Source organism: Miscanthus floridulus, chromosome 15 (assembly GCF_019320115.1).
Source record: "Miscanthus floridulus cultivar M001 chromosome 15, ASM1932011v1, whole genome shotgun sequence".
Taxonomy (NCBI): Eukaryota; Viridiplantae; Streptophyta; class Magnoliopsida; order Poales; family Poaceae; genus Miscanthus; species Miscanthus floridulus.
Window position 1 is genome coordinate 55460897 of NC_089594.1, and position 23295 is coordinate 55484191.

General features: G+C 51.4%; 1 pseudogene; it reads right to left on the reverse strand.

Annotated features, from left to right (window-relative positions):
• The window catches only part of LOC136509570 (protein LAX PANICLE 2-like), a 39509-nt pseudogene that overhangs the window by 1376 nt on the left and 14838 nt on the right, over window positions 1-23295 (reverse strand).

A 23295-nucleotide genomic window follows, 5' to 3' on the forward strand; every position in this document is an offset into this window, starting at 1 on the left:
GCTGCTGCCAGTGAGGTTGAAGGGACCTTAGACAATTTGAAAATTGATACTGCACCTTTTTTCTCTAGGAGTTTTTGTGGTAGAGGTACAAATGGTAAGGATATTTTCCTTTTTTTACGTGAATTTGGATCTGGATTTTTAGGGTTTGATAGGGATCCAGATTTTTCTAGAAACGTTTCTAGGATGAATCAGAATCACTTTGTGAGATTGGCTGATAGTCTGGATTCTGGTTCTCAACATATGTTTTTCAATAAAAAAAATCCTATAATGAAAATATGCTAAAAAAAATCCAGAACTCTGTGTACGAAGAACAACTTAAATATAACCCATTTTAATTTGTTGCACTTAAATTCTTGGTAAATCTACAAGGGAAGTACATGATGTGAAAACAAGAATCGGTTCCAAACCACGTTTTGGATGATTCAGCACTGTAGTGCGAAAAGGACAAACATTTCTCTTGGTTTCTGGAGCTGAAACGCCACGGTTCTAGTCGGTGTTTCAGGTCTAAATTGGAAATGTTCCAAGGGGCCAAACGCACCCTTAGTATCCAACACCGATCCATATAAAATACTCAATCGGTTATACATGATATTGATATTCATTCATATCTTATCCGACACCATTGACGTTATCCATATTTGAATCTAAATCTAAAATAATAATGTACCTATTTGAATTTGTATCCTTCTAATATCCGTCCATATCTGATCGCTTTTACTCCTACCACTCGGAATATTGTAGTGACCGGATTTCTCCATCTATAGGGTTCCCAACCCCCTCGATCCAAACTGGGAGGTAGAGACAACATAAATTCTTGCCTCTGGGACAATGCTATACCATATATTTCTTTGCAAGCCCTTGTTGCAATGCTATACAATGTATTTTCCCGTTAAATTATTTACTAACAAATGACAGCCTAATAGCCAATCGGATGATAGAACCTAGAATCCTTGACATCACACTTAACCATGAAGCGACTAGCTCGCTTGTCACACGCGGTGGTGGAAAAGCAATGCAGGCATGCGGTTCAAGGCCTTAAAAAACCAGTGGCTGCGGCAGAGCCTGATCACCAGGTTTCACCAGAGCAAATGGCCGGAGAACAATCATTAGAAAAGGGCCCCAGCAGAAAGTACTCTCTTTACCCCCCCCTCCAATTGTGATTCTCCAGTTGCTGCCTAATTTTGACCCCACCTTTGTTCTCTCTTTTAAGGTTGGAAAACCACAAAACTCTGAGGAAACTACAGTTTGAATTGCGATGCCTGTTGCCAAGTGAAACAGATGCATTCACCTAATCTTGGCTATATGTGTTATCGTTTAACGTGCTAATCATTCTCGCTTTTCTGTCGAGTGTTCATGTGTTACTTGTGATGGCTTAAATTAGCTCTGCTAAGGAGCTAGCGTAAAGATATTGATTAGTATTCTTACATATTTTTTTGTTCCCACCAAAAAGTATGGTGCTTAAATCGGAGTTATGAAACCGAAACATGTGGTGTTTTAGCTCAGTGACGAGCTCCTGCTAACTGCCAGGAATTAGCTGGTTGTGAGCTAGCATGGCCTAGATCTGGACTGAAGGGCTGTTACGGCCCACTGTTCTTTAGGAAACAAACAAAGGAGCAGGACACGACATGCCTAGTTGTTAGATGTAAAGCTTATTTTCACATATTTTTATACGGATACCGAACACATGGCGCTCAGTAGCTGGGTGAAGGGTAGGCTGTACCTAGAGCTAACTAACTTAGGGTGGTTGCCTGGTTGGCTCTCTTGGATGGTCTAGATACATCCATGTAAGTGCTCACAAGTACGTACGGCGTGGCAGTAAAATCAATGTCACGTGCATGCATGCATGCTTAACAACTACTAGTACAGCCTGTTTGCTTTATTATTTCTGTAGTTTATAAGCTGGCTGAAGCTGTTTTATTGTGAGAAAAAAATATTATATCATCGGCTGATACGATCAAACGAACAGGGTGTATAAGGATAATCCTTTAGTTGTTTTTAGTTGAGCTTCTAACTAGTTGTTAGTCCACTGGTTGGTCAACGAATAGTCCAGTAGTGGACCCAACAGTTGATCTGGAGCCTGGACGAATCTCTATTTGCACCGAATCAGGCCGTGTATTTTGGAGCCCTAAGAAAACATGTTGTGACGAAGATCGGAAAGCTCTAATTTGGTTTTGGTGAATTGATGAAAACCCTAAGTGTTAACCTAGTTTATCAAAGTAATTAGGAGAGCGGTGGCACAATCCAGTGGTGGAGCAATTGAAGTCCAAAGGTGGTGGTGTTGGACATGTGATGATGATCATCAAGCTCTTCATTTGGAAAAGAAGAAAGAGACAAACAAGAAGCTCAAGGCAAATGTGATATCCATAGGAGTTTTTTGTTTGGTGATCGAGACACTTAGCGAGTGTGATCACATTTAGGATTGATAGACGTACTATTAAGATGAGGTGAAACTCGTATCAAAATACGGTTATCAAAGTGCCACTAGATGTTTCTAACTCATTGCATATGCATTTAGATTCTAGTGAGTGTAATACCCTTGAAAATATTTGTGAAAATATGCTAACACACATGTACGAGGTGATACACTTGGTGGTTAGCACATTTGAGCAAGGGTGGTGAAGTTTGGGAAGTCGAGATGGTCAATGAGCTGACCGGACACAGTACCTGCGTGTCTGGTCAGTAGTGGAGCAGTGGCTTGGCCTTGGTCGGTGGAGTGACCGGACGCAGGGTCACTTTGTGACCTAACGCGTGGAGTGAGTCCGATCGCCTGTGACGTACGATGACATCGACCACGTTGCTTGGCAAATAGAGGAGAAGAAGGACCAAACTCTGGCTTGAGTTCAGTCACACCCCAGCTGATCTGGTCGCATAAATGTCGCTCGGGGAGCTTACTGGAAACGATCAGACTTCGCATTGGCGCGGGTCAGGTCAAGACAGCGGTGCGTCCTGGTTGTCTTCAGGTGGTGTGCGAGCGAGTTTGGATCTGACGCGGGCAAGTTTCGTCCGGCCGGTTTGCCTGCACATCAGGTCGTGACTTAGCCGTTGCGTTGAGGTACTCGACCGTTGAGAATGAACGGACGACATCAAACGTGGAGGACATGTGGTGCTCATCGGGCGATCGGACGCTGGAGGCATGCGTCCGGTCACCTCTGACCGGCGCGTCCGTTCACCCCGTGTTCAGTGCAGTGAGGAGCCCAACGGCTCTATTCATAGGGGCTCTCTATTTAAGCCCCATGGCTGGCTCAAGCTCACTCTCTTGGCCATTTGCATTGACATAGCAACCTTGTGAGCTTAGCCAAAGTCCTTTCTACTCATCTCTATCATTGATTCATCATCTTTGTGAGATTGGGAGAGAATCCAAGTGCATTGCTTGAGTGATTGCATCTAGAGGCACTTGGTGTTCGTGTTTCGCTGCGGGATTCGCTTGTTACTCTTGGTGATTGCTGCCATCTAGACGGCTTGGAGCAACGAGGATTGTCGAGCGGAGGTTGGTGATTGTCTTCGGCTCCGATCGTGGTGATTGCGAGGGGTTCTTGACATTTCCCCGGCAGAGAGCCAAAAGGTACTCTAGTGGATTGCTCGTGGCTTGTGTGATCCCTATCTTGTGTTGGTTGTGCGATACCCTATTGAGGGTTTGGCGTGTGATGCTAATTAGTGCGTGAACCTCCAAGTGAGTGAATCGCCACAACGAGGACTAGCTTGCTGGCAAGCAAATGAACCTCGGTAAAAACTAATGCTGGGCAATGATAGATATCCTGTCAGCCTAATGCTGGGCTAAACTAGATTGAGATGTTGGGTTAGTAGAATACAAAAGGCATGGTGTATGTGTTATAGTGGTGGACCAAAGTGTATATTGCTGCATATGAAGCTGCAGCCTGCAGGCCGGGCACACTGCACACCAGAGAGTTTTGCATATGGGCCCCGTTCGCTTCGCTGAAAAAATAAACCGAAACACTGTTTTGGCTGAAAAAACAAGCCGAAAAAGACGGATTATAAGAGAAGCAAACAGTGCCACGAGTCTCAGTGGAGTGGACATGTTTCTCAAATGCATGCAGCACCTTTTTCCTTTAACACTCAGTGGACTTCATTTCACATAAAAAAAACACTCAGTGACCTTTGAATAACTCTGATTGGAAGCTTGTGCTCTACCACCCTAATTAATAATCCAGGTATGTCACTGTATAAAGATGCTATATGTATTTAGATAGAAGAATGCATAATTAATGTAGCCGATGAACTTTGCAAATACAAAATCGGGATCCATGAATGTACTACTACAACAAAAAATAAAAAAAAACATTTAATAATCGAAATTCATGATGTGACAGTTGTGTGTGATATGCTTGTCGGTCAGAATTCATAGTCGCATGTACAGTCGGCGAGAAAACGATAACTGGCTGGTGTCGGTGGGGATTAATTGGCGAATACACAAGCGCAGCAAACGATAGATATGCCTTCTTCTATAGCATTCCCTGGCGATCGACGTGATTACGGAGATTGCGACGAGGCGATGGAACCCTTATTTGGTTGTCTAATCATAATCATGATCATATATCTAGCAAACATCAACATCGATCGCCAAATACCGTGACTTATTGGTGTATAGACAATCCTAGTGTGTATGATTGCCAGGCCGATGGAGACGTCGTATATATGAGGGAGGTTATGGCAAATCGTCAATGTGTAGTACCTACTGATTTTTATTTTCTCCACGAGTTCTTCACTTATCCTTGTCAAACAATTGATCGTATACCACTCCAGGGAAAAATAATCTCAAGCGCTTTATAAAAAAGGTAAGGTGTTAATATTTTTTCTTACGGAAGGGTTAAAATAGGAGAGACTTTTACCCAAATCTTAAAATCCATTTTCCATACTTATGATCATATAAATAATAAACAGAAATGTGAGTACCACTTTTGTAATTGACTCGATCTAGGGTTCCCTATGGATTGTAGCCTAAAGTTGCCACTTGTCAGCACTAACGTTAGGATATACTCTCTCAATTCCAAATTATAATTTATATAGCTGTCTGAATGACTTGCAATTTAGAACGGAGATGGTATTTAGCATTGCTTCTTGCAACTTTGGTTCCTCACGTGTTACCTACTATAGAACCACTATTCATTTAAGTATTTTTCTCTCTCCTTACTAAATAAATTAGGGTCTCAATGAAGGCATGTTTCGTGGCTCCTTCAGCTTTGACTCCATGCTTATTATAGCATAGAGGCATAGTCTCGGCCAAGCAGCCCATTAGACAACCATAGTGCTTCTAGTAAATGATTGTTTGCACAAAGAAATATGGAGTAGGAATTTTGAAAAAGGAGACAAAGAGACAGGGAAAACAAAGCAGTGAAATACCTTGGCAGTTTGAATCCTTACAAAAATTAATTAGAATGCATGGAAATTACAAAAGAGATGTTTGATACTATATGAAGGGAAAGAATAACCTGCCGTATAATATATGGTTGTGGAGAGATGTGAATGCACGAGGACTCCACCATATATGGTTTAAATGTTTGTGCATGCATTTAAAAAGATAAAATTGCTTTGGTGCGCAAGGGACAAAGGATAACTATGGGTCTATTTGGTTCAACAGTAAGTTATGTGCTGTGAAAAAAGTTATAAGTTGTTTAGTTCAAACAACTATAAAACCTAACCCCTCTCTTTATATCTGTTGAAAAAGGTGTAAAACATTTCTCTATTTCCACCCATTTGGAAAGGTAGAAAGATGAAAGCTAGGGTCTAAGATACTGTGAAAATTATACTACACGAAAACAATTGTTTATGAAAAAGCAGCTTCAGGTTTCCCCCGTTTGGTTGGCATTCTAATTTTTGGCAATAGAAGCATAGCTTCTAAAAGCTAAACCAAATATAGCCTACATATCAAACAAAGAAGGTTTGGTGGACATCTTTTTTGCGGATTAGGTTAATGGACATTAAGGAACTAAAGCATCGATGATGTCTAATCTCATGCTTATTTTGTTTTCGGATTCCTAGGGAAGAGCCCGTTGGCCATTCTATAGGAATTTTCAATGAAATTGGTAGGAGTAAATTCTTTGTTCCGTCCCATAGGAATTTACAATGAAATTGGTAGGAATACATTCTTTGTTCCAAATGTCTTCATAGGGCTATGGAGTTTCATTTCATATTAACTTTTTCTTAGAAATCATACTTCATTCCTTGGTGCATATGATATACTTTCGAGCATAATGAAATGGAGGGAGTACAATGTCGTGGAATTCAAACATTTGAGAAGGAACTAGGGTGTTTTCACAAGCATGCCAATGATGTAATCTTTTGGCCATTACCCAACTCCAAGGGTTCTAAAACTGAATGACACCAAATCCCAATTTCAAAGTTTAAAGTCCTTTACACGATTCCTTAAGGTTAGTAAATTTTAATTTCAATAAGTTTAATGGTACTAAATGATACATACTGTCGGGGGCCTAATACCGGGGTACCCAATGAGTTAGAACTAATAACCATCGAATGTTGACGCTTCCGGTCAGACAAGAGCGCTACTACGCTTCTTGCTCGAATGACGGAAGATTGGCTCCTGCCTCGCCCGACCCCCAAGGGCTGGCTCCGCCTCGCCCGACCCCCGAGGGCAGGCTCCGCCTTGCCCGACGTTCGAGGGCGGGCTCTGCCTTGCCCGGCGTCCAGGGGCGGGCTCTGCCTTGCTCGACGTCCGAGGGTGGGCTCCGCCTCGCTCGACGGCCGAGGGCAGACTCTGCCTCACCCAACAAGTACGCCCTGTGCCTTCATAAGGATGAGCACAGGGTACGACATAACATTCGAGTCAAACACAGCACCAAGGACCATGCCCTGCGCCGCGGTAGGAAAAGTACCACCAGGGTACGACGGGATGGGTGCTTTAGACCATTCCGCCATTGTAGAGTCCGAACAGTATTGTAGGCGCCGCCTTCAGCCCTCAGACACAGAACCTGATATAGACATACGACAACCACTACGATCTAGGAAGAGACTCGTGCCCTCTACCAATGACGGATGTACTGTCACCTGTGCCGTGGTCCAAAAGAAGCGGCGTCCGCTCCACGACCCCTTGGGCCCACCACTCTAATCGGAGCACTCGCCTCGGCCTTCTGGACGCCCTCTCCGATCGGAAGGCCTAGCCCAAAGCGCTGCTTCCAACTCCGACCCCGCATCCCTTCGATCGGGGCTCATAGGAGCCAGAAGACGTGCAGAGAAAGGCAGGGCTAGGCTCACAAGTCAAAACCACTGTATCAGAGACCATACCTTGCGCGGAGCAGTACTCTGCAGCCACCCTAACATTCTACAGTGACATCGACATTGTTGTAGGCGCCTACCATTATCTGGTACCCGTCGGTGTGGGCAACAAGGCTCGGTAGACGTGGACAACAAGGCTCGGTAGCATACGCACCCTTTACCTCTCACTTGTAAAGCCATCCCCTTCATCTATAAAAGGGGGTGCGCTTCCTCCAATGAAGGGGGACGAAGACTGGATGGAGAAGTTGAACACACACAACACTTCACACACAACTGAGCAGCGACCTAAGCTCTCGGCAACCCTTTCGACCATTCCATCAGAGACTTGGGACCAGTCCCTCTCTTGATCGTTTGTACCCCCTGCTACGAACCTTTTTTCAGTGCTAATAACACAAGCAGCAAGAGACTGGACATAGGGACATTCAGCTCAAACCAGTATAAACCTTGTGTCCTTTAGCACACCATCCGGGCCTAACGTGCATCAATTATAAATTTACTAGCCGGTGTTTGTTCAAAACACCGACAGTTAGCGCGCCAGGTAGGGGCCTTTGCGCATTCCAAATGAGGCCTCGGATGGCTAACTACGCAATCAGCTGGGTCCCGGGCGCACACATGCGTTTTAGTGACCTGGACTTCATTGTCACACTGGGAGGAGAGTTGGCGCTAGCCCACATGGTCATCCAGTCTCTCCCCCATCAACTTCAGCTACCGGAGGCTTGAGGGCCAGCTCGGCATCTCCCATGGACCCTAGCCATCCAGGGGGGCCCCGCGCCGCATCACCCTCTCTCCGAAATGCTCAACTCGATGCGCCTCAATGGCGTTTCCATTCAGTCTCCGCAACACCACGGTGACCGTAAGCCACCTTGTGGCCCAGCGCGTGACCCCGTTTCCCGCGAACAACGAGTTCATGGGGATGATCGAGAGCATCACAGAATCCCTCCATGGCCTCCTCGCGGAAGACCTAGGGTCAGACTCTAGTTCAGACTCCGGTAGGGGGAGCCATCATCCCTCCCGGGAATGCTTCATGGTAGAAACCTCCGAGGGACACGTCAAAAGCACCTCTAAGGAGGAGGTCACCCTGGTAGGCAACCTCGGCGATGGAGCCGAAGGGGGAGCAGTGGCCCCACCTCGCATAGGGGTGGAGCAGCTAGAAGCCTGAAAGCGAGAAATAGATGAAACTAGACAGCAGCTTGTTCGGGAGTACAAGAAGATCGACGAGGAGATCAGGCACCGCGGAGACAGGAGGGCACGCACGTGCCATGGCCTGCGACGTGAACCAAAGGATCATCGCCGATGATGAAACCCTTCCCCGCTTTGCTCGTGCGAGCCAGAACATCACCGTCGCGATGGCCCTGCTTCATGGCCTTACAGAGGCCGCGACGCCCGAGGATCACCGGGTCCACCGTGAGATTCGCACGCTACTTGAGCGTGCAGCAGCGCAGCAGGCGGAGAGCTTGATGTCTCGGCGACATGAGCCCAATGCCGGCCAGTGTACCCCTTCGGTGCGTCCCGCCCAGGATTAGTCGATCCACCAGGTGCCGCAAGGCGATGGGCAGCGCACTACAGACCCAGGTGCATCAATGTCTCGGCCACAACCGCGACACACGCAGCACCCTCGATGTCCGTAGAGGCGCCCACAGCGACCCAAGGGAAGGAGCCCCGCCGTGGCTATCATCCTCAACACGGCAGACGCTACAATAGCGGTGAAGACCGGAGCCCGAGTCCCAGCCTGCCCAGCCCTCAGGCCTTCGGCTGTCACATCCTCAACGCTGTGTTCCCACCAAGGTATCGACCACCTACCAACATCCCTAAGTACTCCAGGGAGACAAACCCTGGACTTTGGCTTAAAGACTATCAGGCTTGCCTATCAAGCCGGTGGCGCGGATAATGATGACTTCATTATCCTGTAACCTTCCACTGTTCCTTGTCGATTCGGCACGAGCATGGTTGGAGCACCTTCCGTCTGACGCCATCTAGGGTTGGGCAGACCTAAGGGAGATCTTTGTGGGGAACTTCTAGGGCACTGTACAGATGTCCTGGGAACCTCTAGGACCTCAAGAACTGTCGCCAGAAGGTCGATGAAACCCTCCATGGGTACATCCAGTGCTTCTCTTGACAGTGCAATGAGCTCCCTGACATCGCCAACGCTGATGTGATAGGAACCTTCCTATTCGGGACAACCTGCGAGTCTCTGGTTCACAAGCTAGGACGCAAGGGCCCGCGGACCACCAAGGAGCTCCTGGACATCGCCACCTAGCCATGCCTCAGGAGAGGAGGTGGTCGGAGCAATCTTCGACCGTTCCAACAGCAAGGCAAGATGGGACGAGGGTGCCAGGCAAAGGCACCTCCAATCGTTCTGCCAAAAGGAAAAACAAGAAGCAACGGCGCGAGGACCCACTCGTGGCTGCTGCTGACCGCAAGGGTGGTCGAAAGCCTACGGAGGGCGCCCCAAACCACTTCGAGAAAATGCTCGAGGGGCCATGGCCGAACTCGCCTTCCCCGTAAAGCATCTGCTCAAGGACTACGGCCTCATGCGTAAGTTCTTGGCCGGAAGCGCTAACAAGGGGGAGCAGGGGAAGTAACCTGCCCCCGCCATCGACGATGCCGAGGAGAAGGATGACGGCTTTCCAATGCCGGATGGCTGCCTCATGATCTTTGGAGGATCAACGGCCTATGACTCTAAACGTCGTCAGAAGGTCGCACGCCACCAAGTCTACACGGCCCAACCGACCACACCTCTCTTCCTCCGGTGGTCGGAGTCCACCATAACCTTCGATCAGACCGACCATACAAATGCCATCTCACATTGGGAAGGTATCCGCTTGTCATCAACCCGATTGTCGGCCCAAAGCACCTCACCAAAGTTTTGATGGATGGAGGTAGTGGCCTTAACATCATGTACGCAAAGACGCTCAACGTAATAGGCGTTGACCGAACGCACCTCCGCCCAATCCGAGCGCCTTTCCATGGCATCATCCCCGGAAAGCAGGCCACGCCACTCGAACAGATCGATCTGCCTTGTTACCTTTGGGGATCAGTCTAATTATAGGACTGAGACCCTCACCTTCGACGTAGTAGGGTTCCCCTGGAACCTTCCACGCCATCTTGGGACGACCATGCTACGTGAAGTTCATGGCCATCCCCAACTACACATACCTCAAGCTAAGATGCCAAGCCCAAACGGGGTCATCACCATAGGCACCTCCTTCCAGTGAGCTTACGAGTGCGAAGTCGAATGCTGCGGCCACACCACAGCAATCGTCGCCTCCGGGTAACTTGCTGCCCTCAGGGAGGAGGTCATCGAAGATGCACCCGACGCAAACAAATTGACCGGGTCGTTCGAATCGACAGAGGGCTCCAAAGAGGTCCTCATAGACCCCCACTAGCTCCGAGGGTAAAATGGTATGCATAGGTACCGTGCTCTTCTCCAAATAGGAAAGCGCGCTCATCGACTTCCTCCGCGACAACAAATACATCTTTACATGGAAACCCTTAGATATGCCAGGCATCCCGAGGGAGGTCTCCGAGCATACCTTGAAAATCCACCCAGGCTCCAAGCTAGTGAAACAATGCCTGTGCCGCTTCGATGAGGAAAAGCGCAGGGCCATCGATGAAGAGATAGCAAAACTGCTTACCGTCGGATTCATCAGGGAAGTACACCACCTAGAGTGGTTAGCAAATCCTATTCGTGTACGAAAAAAGAGCGGGAAATGGAGGATGTGTGTTGACTACATAGGTCTCAACAAGGCGTGCCCAAAAGACCCATTTCCTTTACCACGCATCGACCAAATAGTCGATTCCACCTCGGGGTGCGAAACCCTCTGCTTCCTTGACGTGTACTCCGACCACCAAATCACGATGAAAGAGTTCGATCAACTCGTGACATCTTTTATCACCCCTTCAGACCATTCTGCTACGTCTCAATGCCGTTTGGTCTGAAAAACGCTAGGGACACTTACCAACGCTGTATGCTCAATTGCTTCGGGGACCTCATCGGGCGGACCGTTGAGGTCTACATCGACGACATCGTAGTTAAGTCCAAACGGGCTGACCACCTTGTCGCCGATCTTGAGCAAACCTTTGCGAAACTTCCGAGCAAATTGCATCAAACTCAATCCTGAGAAATGTGTTTTTGGGGTCCCGAGGGGCATGCTACTCGGCTTCATTGTCTCCAAGCGTGGCATTGAAGCCAACCCAGAGAAAATCTCAGCCATCACAAGGATGGGTCCGATCCAGAGCATAAAGGGGGTTCAACGGGTCATAGGGTGCCTCGCCGCCCTCAGCCGATTCATCTCATGCCTCAACGAATGAGGACTTCCCCCTTTATCGACTCCTGAAGAAAGCCGACCGCTTTGAGTGGATAGCCGAGGCCCAGGAGGCGCTTGACATTATCAAGCTACTTCTAACAAAACCCTCGTTCCTAGTTCCTCCAAGCGATGGAGAATCCCTCCTGCTATACATAGCGGCCACCACGCAAGTGGTCAGCGCCGCCCTGGTAGTAGAACGGGAAGAAGAGGGGCATGCCCTCAAGGTACAGCAACCAGTGTACTTCATCAACGAGGTACTATCTGACTCCAAAACCCGCTACTCCCAAATCCAGAAGCTCCTATACGCCATCCTCATCACCAAAAGGAAGCTACACCATTACTTCGAGTCACACCCTGTGATAGTAGTGACATCGTTCCCCCTTGGCGAGGTCATCCATAGCCAGGATGCCACTGGAAGAACCGCAAAGTGGGCACTCAAGCTGATTGGATCAAGGCATCGGGTATGCCCCCTCGGACGGCGATCAAGTCCTAGGTGCTGGCTGACTTCATCGCGGAGTGGATCGAGGTCTAGATGCCACCGGCGGTCATCGACCAAGAGTGCTGGACAATGTATTTCGATGAGTCACTGATGAAGAAGGGCACTTGGCGCGGGGCTGGTCTTCGTATCACCCCTCAGGGTCCGCATGAGGTACAGGGTTCGGCTCCATTTACCCTCATCAAATAATGTGGCCGAATACGAGGCACTCGTTAATGGCCTACGCATCGCCATTGAGCTGGGCATCTGATGCCTCGACATTCGGGATGACTCTCAACTAATTGTTAACCAAGTCATGAAGGAGTCCAGCTGCCATGACGCCAAGATGGTTGCATACTGCCAAGAAGTCCGAAGGCTAGAGGACAAGTTCGATGGCCTTGAACTTAATCACGTCCCGAGGTGCCTCAACGAGGCGACCGACACACTCACGAAGGTGGCATCTGGTTGAGAGCCGGTGCCAACAGGCGTCTTTGCCAGAGACCAACACAAACCCTCGGTGCGCTACGAAGGGTCGGATAAGGCTGAGGATGGCCCATCTGATCCGGCCCCAAGGGCTGACCCATCGACTATTCTGTTTGACCCCGAGGTCATGGAGCTTGAAGAGGATCCGACTACAGAGCCTGACCCTCTAGACGACTGGAGAACGCCCTACCTCGACTACCTCCTCCGCGACACACTGCCAACGGACAGGACAGAAGCTCGAATGGCTCGCATGTCGCGCCAAGTCTTTCGTCCTTATAAAGGGCAAACTCTACAGATGGAGCCACACCGGGATCCTACAGCTCTGCATCCCTGGTGAATAGGGAAGACTTTTGCTGAGCGACATCCATAGTGGGGTCTACGGTAACCATGCCATGCCAAGGACCTTGGTTGGAAATGCATTCCGACTAGGGCTTCTACTAGGCCCACTGCAGTAACCGACGCCGAGCAAATCGTACGCACCTACGAAGGGTGTCAGTACTACGCTCGGCAGACTCACCTCCTGGCCTAGGCACTCTAGATGATCCCCATCATGTGGCCTTTCATGGTCTAGGGGGCTCCACCTGGTTGGGCCACTCAAAAAGGCGCCCAGGGGCTTCATCCACCTGCTTGTCACCATAGACAAGTTTACAAAATGGATCGAAGCTTGACCGATCTCCATGATCAAATCCGAGCAAGCTATACTATTCTTCCTCGACATCATCCATTGCTTTGGAGTACCGAATTCCATCATCATAGACAACGACACGCAGTTCACCAGCAGGAAATTCATTCGATTCTACGATGAACAACACATCCAGATCGATTGGGCGGCTGTCGCGCACCCCCAGACGAATGGGTAGGTCGAGCGCGCAAATGGCATGCTCCTATAGGGCCTTAAGCCTAGGATCTTCAACCGGTTGGACAAGTTCAGCGCACGCTGGCTCGTCGAGCTTCCGATGGTGCTCTGGAGCCTAAGGACAACTCCTAGCTAGGCCGCTAGCTACACACCTTTCTTCATGGTCTACGGTTCCAAGGCTGTTCTCCCGATGGACCTTGACTATGGAGCACCAAGAATCAAAGCATACGACGAATAGGGGGCCGAAGCATCCCACCAAGATGCCATGGACCAGCTAGACGAAGCCCGTGACATCGCCCTCCTCTGTTCGGCCAAGTACCAGCAGGCGTTACGATGGTACCACAGCCGACGGGTGTGGGACCGAGCCTTCAACATCGGGGACCTTGTCCTCCACCTCGTGCAGAGCAACAAGGACCGCCACAAGCTCTCCCCACCCTAGGAGGGGCCGTACGTCGTCGCGGAAGTACTCCACCCAAGCGCCTATAAGTTGAAAACTATCAACGGCGAGGTCTTCACCAACGCCTGGAACATCGAGCAGCTATGTTGTTTTTACCCTTAAATAAACGCATACTTCTTCTTATCAGTTCTTGTCTTTACAAATCCCTGATCTTTAGTGACATCCAACCCCTACAAACTGCGAGGGGTCGGACCTCACTCGGGGGCTAATACAAATGATACAAGTATGTTTATCTTACAAACACTTACTGTGTTACCTTTGCAAACATTCTCTAAGTTTTCCACTCTTGGGCTAGGATTTTGGGAGCAAATTCTGAGTATAACCGGTAGGACTACGGGAATCCCACGCCCCAGCGGCTACAACTTCTTTGCTCACTAGCGTAATAAGAATTAGTTCACCCGCACTCCTAGTTTTTTGCAACTTGAGCCATGGGAAGGGTCAGAGGGCACCAAAACCTCTTCTACAAAAAGAGGAAGCTGAAAAGCTGTTTGCTGTAACAAAAGATGAAAATTTGTTCATTTTTGCACAAATTCACCACTTACAAAGTGATTTCATTACAAAAAGGACTGTTCACTCGGGGGCTCTCCCACAAACTTATTCAATTACAGTCTCTACCTAGCTTTGCTACGAGTACTACTGTGGCCATCACGCCACGTTCTCCATCGGCAATGTCTGAGCATGTACATGGCCCAGTTCGTCTACTGCGGCCGTCGTGCCACGCTCTCCATCAGCAATGTCCAGGCATGTACATGGCCCAGTTTGTCTACTACGGCCGCCATGCCATGCTCTCCATTAGCAACGTCTAGGCATGTACACGGCCTAGTTCATCTACTATGGCCGCCGCACCACGCTCTCCATCGGTGACATCCTACTGCTCGGTGGGATCCTCGAAAGCACCGTCATCTACAATGTCGAGCCCCACACCGGTGACTGTGGTGCCCCTCCGCCGGGGTGCCCAGGGACTATGCCATCATCATCAGCCACAAACCTAACAATGACATATGGGCGGGGGGCACCTCCCGCCGAAGGAAGGCCACAACACACGATGACAATACCGACGACGTTTGGCACCCTCCAGTGCTCCTCCTCCTTCGGCAGCAGCAGCCCCTCCTCAGCACAGGCGACCTGCACCATCTCATCTATGTTGGATGACCTTTAGCTCGACATCACGCTCTAGATTCATGAGCAGATCTGTGAGTTTTTCTCTCCCTGGCATTACCCTCTCTTACTTAGGAACCAATGCATTCGGTGGAAAGGAAGGAGAAGAGGTGGTGGCTCAGAGGCTGGCGAGGAGGTGGGACGAGAATTCCTCTTCCCCCCCTATTTAAAGAAGGGGCTCAGCAGCTAAGAAAAGGTGAAAGGTTGGGATGAAAAACTCTCTGCCTTCCCCTATTTAATGCAAATGCAAAATTAATGCTGACAGAAATCTGAGGGGACGCAACGGAGCCGGAGGGACGTGCTCTGGTCAACAAGATGTCGCCTGGACTGACGGAACATCGCCTGGGCGTGACCCACCACTAATGCGCCCTGGGCGCAAGAACTAGGGCACGCTCGCATGCAGGCAACTCTTCGCTTCGCCAGGCAGGACCATGGAACGACCCAACAATGGAACCCCCCTCCAGGGGGAGCCCAACGGGCCGCCTGGGTCGATTGGGTGGCCTAGGCAGAACAATGAACGAACGATCGTTGAAAGATAAGCACCTCTGTTACTTACTTTGAGTGTTAATTTCTTTACCGAGCCTCCAACCCCGGCAACAGCAGAGGCACGGACATTGCTCGGGGGCTGCCGAGGATGTCTATTTGTTTAGACACCCCCTTTGCCCAACCCCTCCTTACATTTAAAACCGGAAGCGCGGTGTGTGGGTATAAAACTTTGAATACAACTGGACGAACCGCCAGACCCTACGCCTCGACAGCTATAGTGTCTTTTGTTCACCAAGCATAAATCAAACTCATAGTCCCTCGCACCACAAGCCTCGGCTCTCGCCTTCCTAAGAAGGGTTTGGAGGGGTCTTCCTGCAGAGCCTCCTTTAGGGAGAAGCTGTTCAGGTCAACTAAAATCAATCGGGCGGCTTGAATCACCGTCGAGAGACAGGAAACAAAAAATAACGATGCTTATGCAGGTTACGCCGCCTTCATCGCAAACATAGGGCCCAAACCCCACACGGACACATCTGGTCAGGAGCTTCCCATCGCTCATATCACCAAGGTAATGTTACCAAACCCTACTTTCGTTTCAATTAAGTGATACATTAAAACCATACATCCTGAAGCATTGCATATGCAAATCTCTGCATCTCAACGCTTCGTGTCGCATCACGAGGCGGCAACCGCCTCATTCAATATGAGTGGTGACCGACCTGAGGTTCGAAGGCCAGCCCACGAAGGGCTCGAGGCCGCCTTGCATCAAACAGAGCCAGGGGAGAAAAACAGAGATGAGCCCCAGCGGCCTTGCCCGACCCTGCTCAGAAGCAGACAAGGACGTCTCGACCTTTCTCCTTTGATTCTAACCCCAAGCCAAACCCACAGAATCTCCATCGAGGAGAGGCTAATGGGCCACCTAAGCCTATCGAACGGCTCGGGCATTTGCTGGGATGCGGGTTAAGAAATAGTGAAATGCCACATGAGGGCTCTACTGACCCTATCAGTGAATGATGGACCTAGATTTCACACGAACATACCCGATAGTGAGCTCATTGAGCACGACACTTGAGCCATCAAGGCAAGTGTCATCAACTCAGCCCCTCTGATTGCAGAAACCGAGGATGGGGTAACACGCGAAAACACAGCTGACCCCTATTAGACCCTAAAGGGCTTGGGGGCTCGAGCCGAGTTGAGAGACCAAGGTACGAAGGCTGACCCATGAAAGGTCTGAGGCCGCCTCGTGTCAAACAAGAGCCAGGGGAGAAAACATAGATGAGCCTTAATGGCCTTTGCCCAACCCACATTAAGGCGAATAGGGTCATCTCAACCTTCTTGTTCAATCTAGCCTCTCGCCGAGCCCATAGAAACCCCATTGAGGGGAATCTATTGGAAGGCGGGGCAAGGAGCAACAGAATGCCACCTGAGGGCTTTGCCGACTCTGTCGCAAAGCAATGGGATTGGATTCTGTCCGAACATCCCCGTTAACGAGCTCATAAAGCACGTCACTCAAGCCACCGAGGCAAGTGACGTCGCCTTAACCCCTCCAGTTGTAAAAAAACCGCTGATGGGGTGATAGTCACAAAACAAGCCGGCCCTTGACTGAATCCCCACCACGCGCGGGGGCTCGGGAAGGCCGGACCATCAATTAGATCAAATGTACGGTCACGCAGTGATCGCCAAGTAAGGAGAACATGCGAATACAAAATGTAAGTTCACTTCCCTCGCTTCGGTCTCTAGTAACATCCAACCCAAGCAACCACAAGGGGTCGGATCTCACTTGGGGCTAATAAAGGTACGGGTACCTCCTTTCCTTTTTCGAAAAAGTCTTTACAGCAGACCTCTTCCTCGCACCAAGACTAGGCGGCAAAGTTCGGGAACAGATTGGTAAGACTACAAAAGACCTACACCCAGCACAATCAAAATTTCCCCTAAGCACCTCGGGCCCTACGGTCTTAACAAACTGGAAGGGTTGATCATGTAATTCTCTTTTCATCGCAAAAGGGGAAGAAGGTAAGACCAAACAAACAAAACCAAATTATGAAACAAAAGCCATGAATCCACTTTCAGACACAAAAGTACTGACACTTGTTCACATATTACAGATAAGTGTTTATCAAACTTATTCAACTAACTACTTCCATGAAGGGAGAACCTCTTCTTTCAGCCTGTTTGCCAAGTTCCGTGTAAGGGGAGCCACCTGCCTTCTCCATCTCGTCCAGCTCAGCATCTTCATAGACAGGCGTGAAGCCATGGCTCATTACCTCCAGGTTGATCTCCCGATCATAATGGGAATAGGCGACAACGAAGGCTTGGGTGATCTCAGCGTGAAAGGCATACTCCTCAAGTTGCCCTACCTGCACTGTGATACCCGCAACATGAGCCACGAGCGAGCTGGTTCCCTCTAGCTATGCCACCCTCAGGTCGTCGATGACCACCCTACAGCGGCTTGTAGAAGGTCATGCTCGTCGCTCTCGGTCTAAAGGATCCCTCGCACTTTGGCGAGCTCCTTGACTAGCCCGACCGAGACACTCTCGGCGTCCAACCTTCAGTTCACCGTGGTTCCAAGATCTGCCCGGAGGGACTCGACCACCCGACGCTCCTCGTCGCGCTCCTGGATGGCCCGATCGCGCCCCTCGTGGGCCGTGTCGCACTCTAACCGAAGTCTTTCTTTGGTTTGGCGAGCTCGTCCCGCTCCCCATAGCTGGGTGATCACCTCGGTGTCCTAGTTCGCCCTCTGCTGCAAGGCCATGGACCTATCCTTGGCCTTCTGCCTGAGATCCCGCTCCGTCTTAGCTTAGTCAGGACCTCGACGGCCCACTCACTGGCCGTGGCATCCTTCTGGAGCAGATCGTCCCGCTCCTTTTGGATCCTGGCGGCCTCCTCCTCATCCAGATTCACCCTCGCCGACAAGTCCTCGAACATCCCATGGACCTCCTCTGCATCCCGACGTGCCTCGGCTTCCCATTGCCGGGCGGCAGCAAGCTGTGCGCCCACATCTCCTCATAGCTGGGCCTCCTTGGTAAGGCAGGTCCCATTCTGCCTTTTGCTCACGGAGGAACCAGGGACTTGTTCCGGCTACGAGCAACAATACTCTAAAAAGAAGACCGGTATAAAAAAACACGAAAACACAAAAATACGTGAAGAAAGAAGAAAACGAGGGAGAAGATCAAGCGAATACCCAGCCAGTAGGAATGAGGATTTCACACAGGGCACCACTGGCCTTTCTCAAGGCATCCATCACAGCCGAGAACTCAACATCAAAACTTTCCCGCTCCAAGCTCACGGAAGCATCATCAAGCGAAAAAAGAACCGATGTTGGGTCCTGAGCGGCCATCCACTAGAGCGGCGGCTCACCCCGCGTGGGGGAGCGGCTGCCTCCCGACAACAAGGCCAAAGGTGGCTCCCTTCTGGTTCTCCTCACCACCATCACAATGCCCGGAGACCCTCCGGCCATGTCCTCATCCATCGGGTCCACCTCGGGCGTCACGGCCTAGGCCGCCGGTGGTGCAGATTGCGCCGCTCCCTCGGGCACCACCATGGCGACGTCCGGCCCTGGCGGGCTTGCCGCAGTTGTGGGCACCATCGCCTGGGTCTCTGGTGGCACGGACTGTGCTGCTCCCATGGACGCCATCACGACTGCATCCGGATGCGCCTGGCTCATCGGGGTTGGGGACTGTCCAGCCGTGTCCCTCTTCGTCCAGCCCGCGTTGGATGCCATCGTTTGAGCCACTAGAGGCACGGACTATGCTGACCCCTCGGACGCCACCATGGCTACGTCTAGCGGTTCCTGGCTGGGCATGGTCACGACCACATCTGCTGGTGATACTGGACCCTCAGCTGGCGGGGTCGCGCTAGCCATGGAAGACGCCGCCTGCTTAGCAACCACCGAGGGCTTAGGTGCCGCCGGATCGGCCAACGAGGCTGCATCGTCAGCGTCGCTCCTGCCCAAAATAGGGGCGACGTCGGGCAGCGTGGTCCATCCTGCTTGGAGGGCAAGGCTCTTCTTGGGCGCCAGTCCCAGAGAATGGCCCATCCGCAAGAATCTACATGAAGGTGAAGGGAGTAAGGTCAAAGTGGGAAAATAAAAAGGAGGGAAAACATGGGAATCCGTGGCTTGCTCTGGTGCCTTTGGGCGGCGGGAACATTTTGGGGACAAACCCCAAGACCCCCCCAACTCATCTAGGTGGGCCCGCTTTGAGCCTACCCCCTGCTGCTAGGCAGGGGAGCTCATCTCCCTTATCTCTGAGGGTGCGGCAATGGAGCCGCCCCTCTCCACCAATGCCTCAGGCGGGGTGGCAGCACCACCAGCCTCCGTCATCTCATGAGGCACGGCAACATAGCCACCTCCCTCCATCAGCACCTTGGGGGTAGCGGTAGGTTCGCCTCCTCTCATCCCACCGATCCTTCAGCCAGGCACCCCGCGTGAAGCAGTGGACTCTCCAGCTCCCGCCGGCCCCGAGGACGGGCTGGAGGTTCAGCCCACCTCGGCCAACCTCACAGACTCGCTTCCCTCCGTGTGGAACAGGGAAGGGCCCCTACATGGACGGGTGGGCACTTGTCAGCGTATCCTCATCCTCCAAGACGTCCCAATCCACATCGACAGCTACCTCATCATCATCGTCGTCGTCATCATCATTCGTCATCACTGCTTACCTCCTCTCCTCGATCCCATGCCTGCTGCTTCCGTATCATCTCCTTCTTCTTGAGCTCCCTTGTCCTCTTTTCCCACTCGGCCACAGTGCAGATTCGCCGCCGCCAGGACCCGGTCCTTTCGGCGCCGGGGCTGGACTCTCCTTGAAGGAAAGTCTCCTTGGCTGGTCCCGCCATCCCAAAGTTACCATCAAGGGGTCAAAAATTCAAGAGAAAAGAGAAGCGCGAGGAAAGAAAGCTTACGAAGTCAAACACCCCCAATTCTGGCCGCATCGGGGGATGCCCCGGCACCGGATACACATGATCGAGGACGACGCCAGTGGAGTCCTTCGAAGGCTCCATTGCCTCCTTGATGCGCTGTGCCACCTTAGAGGGAGGAAGCGCTTCATCGGCAAGCACTGTCCCTTCAAATGACACTCCAGGCACCATCCGATGCAGGGGAAGCACGCGTGCCATCAGTGACGCCACCCTCCTCGCATGATAGGTGCCAATGATCCCCGACCCCTTCATGCCCTAGTTCTTCAGAGTGTGGAGGGCGGCGAGAAGGTCGGTGATGTGCTTCTTCTCCTTGGTCAGGATGCCCCACTTCCACGACTCCGGGGCCTCTTCAATGAGGCGCCCAGAATACTTCAGCAGGGGGCATTCACGTCATCCCTAACATAAAACCACTGCGAATGCCACCCCTTGTTGGAGGTCAATAGATGCATCAACGGGTAGCCACTCGACCGGGTATGGCGTAGATGAATGCTGGCACATCCCATCGGCACACTCATCTCCTTCCCCCCAACCCGCCTCTTCAATAGGCTGACGGTGAAGAAGTGCTGCCACAAATCGAAGTGGGGATCGATCCCCAGGAAACCTTCACACAGGGCAACAAATGCTGCCATATGTTGGATCCCATTAGGAGTAAGATGCTGCAACTCCACCTGGTACTAATCCAATAGCCCCCGAAGAAATCTATGCGCAGGTATGGTGAATCCCCGCTCATGGAAGATGGCAAAGGACATGACATACCCTTAGGGCGACGATGGCTCATCCTCATCACCAGGCAGCAGCCACCCCTTAGCAGCGGCCGATGGGCAGAGGAGGCCGCGGCGGATGAGGCCCTCCAAATGCTGAGGGGTAATGCCAGGATCTACCCCATAGCTCCATTAAGACATCGAGAAAAAAGGTGGGTGTGAGCTCGACTACGGCTGCGACGCGGGCGTGAGCTCAACAGCAGTAGTACGGATGCAGGAGGCTAAGGCGATTGATGGTGGAAGAGTTAGATGCGAAGGCGAGGAGGCGGAATACGGAACCCTAGGGGTGAACCCCGTGGTTTTATAGGGGCAATGAACGCGAGAAGAACAACCGTCCTGCCTCAATCTCTGAGCTTGTCATGCGCACCGCCGTGTCACCTCACAGGGATATGCACCCGTGATCCCTATCCTTTCCCACCAAAACCGCTGCTAGACGGTTCACCTTCCCAAGTGGACCGAAACTCCTTTCCCACAGAGGGGATATGGGTCAGAATGCTTCTTCTCTGGGCCACCTAGGCCTAGAACATCTAGGGATCGGCCCAACGGTCTCAACGACCAACCCAATAGAGGATGGGTTCGTAAGCAATCGGGACCTAGGTACATGAGCGTCAAGTAGGGCCTCGGTCTGAGGTCGAAGCCCTGACTAGGCTGACCCTAGACAAAATCCCACTGTGAATAGGACTCCAGGGTTCCCTTAAAGCTTTCCAATTGACAAAACCAAACCTCATAGCCTTGCCCGTGAAGTGTCCGAAGCACCCCTCGGGCGATTCTGCCCAAATCACCCAGGGCTCTGGGGCTACACCCATCGGGTGCGCTCGCGTGCACCCTCTGGCAAATCAAAATACCTCTCAGGTGATTCTGCTCGAATCACCTAGGGGCTCGGGGGCTACTGTCGGGGGCCTAATAACAGGGTACCCAATGAGGTGGAACTAATAACCATCGAACGTTGATGCTTCCAGTCAGACAAGAGTGCTACTATACTTTTTGCCTGAACAACGAAAGATTGGCTCCACCTCGCCTGACCCCCAAGGGTTGGCTCTGCCTCACCCAACCCTCGAGGGCTGGCTCTACCTCGCCCGACCCCCGAGGGTAGGCTTTGCCTCGCCTGACCCTCGAGGGCTGGCTCCACCTCGCCTGGTGTTCGGGGGCGGGCTCTGCCTTGCCCGGCGTCCGGGGGCAGGCCCTGCCTTACCCGGCGTCCGGGGCCAGGCTCTGCCTTGACCGACGTCTGAGGGTGGGCTCCTCCTTGCTCGACGACCGAGGGCAGACTCTGCCTCACCCAACAAGTATGCCCCTGTGCCTTCATAAGGATGAGCACAGGGTACGACATGACATTCGAGTCAAACGCAGCACCAAGGACCATGCCCTGCGCCACGGTAGGAAAAGTACCGCTAGGGTACGATGGGATGGGCGCTTTAGACCATTCCACCATTGTAGAGTCCGAACAGTATTGTAGGCGCCGCCTTCAGCCCTCAGACATGGAACCTGACATAGACATATGACAACCACTATGGTCTAAGAAGAGACTCGCACCCTCTACAATGATGGATGTACTATCACCGCACCGTGGTCCAAAAGGAGCGGCATCCGCTCCACGACCCCTTGGGCCCACCACTCCAATCAGAGCACTCGCCTCGGCCTCTGGACGCCCTCTCTGATCAGAAGGCCTAGCCCAAAGCGCTACTTCCAACTTTGACCCCACGTCCCTTTGACCAGGGCTCGTAGGAGCCAGAAGACGTGCGGAGAAAGGCAGGTCAAGGCTCACAAGTTAAAACCACTATACCAGAGACCATACCCTACACGGAGCAGTACTCTACAGCCACCCTAACATTCTACAGTGACATCGACAGTGTTGTAGGTGCCCTACCATTATCTGGTACCCGCCGGTGTGGACAACATGGCTCGGTAGACGTGGACAACAAGGCTCGGCAACATACGCACCCTTTCCCTCTCACTTGTAAAGCCGTCCCCCTTCATCTATAAAAGGGGGTGTGCTTCCTCCAACGAAGGGGGACGAAGACTGGACGGAGAAGTTGAACACACACAACACTTCACACATAGCTAAGCAGCGACCTAAGCTCTCGTCAACCCTTTCGATGATTCCATCAGAGACTTGGGACCAATCCCTCTCTCGATCGTTTGTACCCCTTGCTATG